The 2182-nt window shown below is 57.6% G+C and overlaps 1 long non-coding RNA gene across 1 annotated transcript; it reads right to left on the bottom strand.

Moving 5' to 3' along the window:
- Window positions 1–972: 972 nt before the first annotated feature.
- LOC135307461 (uncharacterized) lies at window positions 973–2182 on the bottom strand. Its single transcript, XR_010368180.1, has 4 exons — window positions 2073–2182; window positions 1525–1641; window positions 1135–1206; window positions 973–1046 (listed from the first exon to the last, which is right to left on the bottom strand). It is a non-coding gene; the product is annotated as an uncharacterized LOC135307461 (long non-coding RNA).

The following is a 2182-nucleotide window of genomic DNA, read 5'->3' as shown; positions in this document are numbered from 1 at the left end:
GCACCCCGTGCGGTCGCTGCCAGGTTTCAGGACATGTCTCCCATGGAGGGACCCCAGCAGGACTGCTCAGTGCCCTGAGCCTGCTCGGGATAATTCCCCTGGGCTGTGCCGCTCTAGTCCGGGCTGTGCCGCTCTAGTCCAGGCTGTGCCCGCACTGCCAAGCAGCAGAGAGGGCAGCTCAAGCCTCAGCAGGGCTCAGGCCCAGAGGCACAGCAATTACCTCCTGTGCCTGTGCCTGGCATGGCCTCCCTTCCTGCAGCAGAGGCTGGCACGGAACCACTGCTTCCTCCGGGAAATGCTTCCATCTGCACAGGCTCTCCTTTGATTTCTGGAGAATGCAAAAGAGACAGATGGATGAGATGGAAACATTCCTGACTGGGAATGGGGAAGGAGACAATTTCAGGAGGCATCAATTGTGAAAGGAATGCATAAGGATCAGAAAACACCCAGGATTTTGCGACAACCCAAGGCTGCTTCCTTCCCCAAACAGCCCCAACATCTGATCTGCCTGGACACCAGGAAATTGCAGGGGATCTGAGGGTGGGCATGGACTGTGGTGCAACTGGGGCTGCCAGTCAGCTGATGCCAAATGCCTTCCTGCAGAGGCTGGGCAGAAGCTGCAGCCCGCCCAGGCTGGCAAACAGCCCTGCAGGGCGTGAAAGCAGCAGCGGGGCAGCGAGGCTGCCAGGGATCCCTTCCTGCTGTGCCAGGCACGGTTGTCCAGATGTGCAGCCAAAGCCCCTGGCTGCTGAGACCCAGGGGAAGAATGAGGGAAATGCACCCACCTTGCCTTCTCTGCAGACGTTCCTTCAGCATTTGCCACATGATTTCTAATGGGTCCAGGAATTTCTTGTCTGCCATGTCTTTGATCTCTCCTGTCAGAGGACCTTAAGAGAAAGTAGTTCCATTTCCCAGGAATGGATCCCACAAAATCAGGGCTCAGCCTTTGGGGTCAGCAGGGACACACTACTCACCCCTGCCATGGGAGCTGGCCTTTTGTGCAGCATCCAAGGTAGGAGTTGGTGAGGTCGTCCCTGCAGACACGGCTGTAAAACAACAGCCACAGAAGCTTCTGTCACCTGGTTCTTACCAGTCAGTCAAACATTACGCCTTGGTGGGACAGTGAGAACATACCTGCAGAATGCCCAGAGGGCTTCACAACTTCAGAGCGCCAGGCTAATGGAGGAACCGTCCCAGCATCCCAGTCTGGAAGCAAACCAAGATGAGAACTGTTTCCATTGTGTGCCAGGGCTGGCTCTGGCCCTGGCTGGCAGCAGGGCTCCCGCTCGGGGCTGCTCCTGTGCCTTGGGACTCTGGGCACTCAGGGCCAGCTCCGCAGCAGCTGCAGCACCAGGGACGTTGCTGCACCAGTCCCGTTTCCCCGGGGCTCTGAACCAGCTCCAGAGGCCTGGAAGCCGAGGCGCCTCCAGCTTTGGCTGCTGCCGGGCTGGGCAAGGGCAGGCCCTGGGGGAAGAGCTGCTGCCACACAGCCCCGGCCAGGGCTGAGCCCGGCACAGCAATTACCTGCTGTGCCTGTGCCCGTGTCTGGCTTTGCCTTCCTTCCTGCAGCTGGGGCTCGCATTGAAGATGGAGTGCTTCCTTCAGGAATTGCCACCTTCCACTGAAGCTCTATGTCCATCTCTTGACAAAGGAAGGGAGACAGCTACATCAGATGGAGCTGTTCCCCACTTGGGTGGTGGCATCAGAGGTAATATTTGTGAAATTTATGGAGCAGGAAAATGGCCAGATTCCAGTGGCATGATGTGAGCACTTCCACCTCCAAACAGCCACCCTTTTCCTAATCTGCAGGGCTGGATATAGTGGGGGATCTCAGGGTGTGTTACAGTTTGGGCATGGCCTGTCAGCTGATGCCAAATAACTTCCTACAGAGGCTGGGCACAAGCTGCAGCCAGGCCAGGCTGGGAAACAGCCCTGCAGGGCGTGAAAGCAGCAGCGGGGCAGCGAGGCTGCCATGGATCCCTTCCCACTGTGCCAGGCACGGCGTGTCCAGATGTGCAGCCAAAGCCCCCGGCTGCTGACTCCCAGGGGAAGCATGAGGGAAATGCACCCACCTTCTCTTGTCTGCAGGGGTTCCTTCAGCTCTTGCCTCATCTGTTTGGATGGTTCCAGGGATATCTTATCTGTTGTATCTTGGATTTTCCCTGTTGGAGTACCTTAGAGA

The sequence above is a fragment of the Passer domesticus genome, chromosome 9, assembly GCF_036417665.1.
Source record: "Passer domesticus isolate bPasDom1 chromosome 9, bPasDom1.hap1, whole genome shotgun sequence".
In the NCBI taxonomy this organism is placed as follows: Eukaryota; Metazoa; Chordata; class Aves; order Passeriformes; family Passeridae; genus Passer; species Passer domesticus.
Note: the sequence above shows the minus strand (reverse complement) of the source record. Positions and strands in the feature narration are given on the sequence as shown.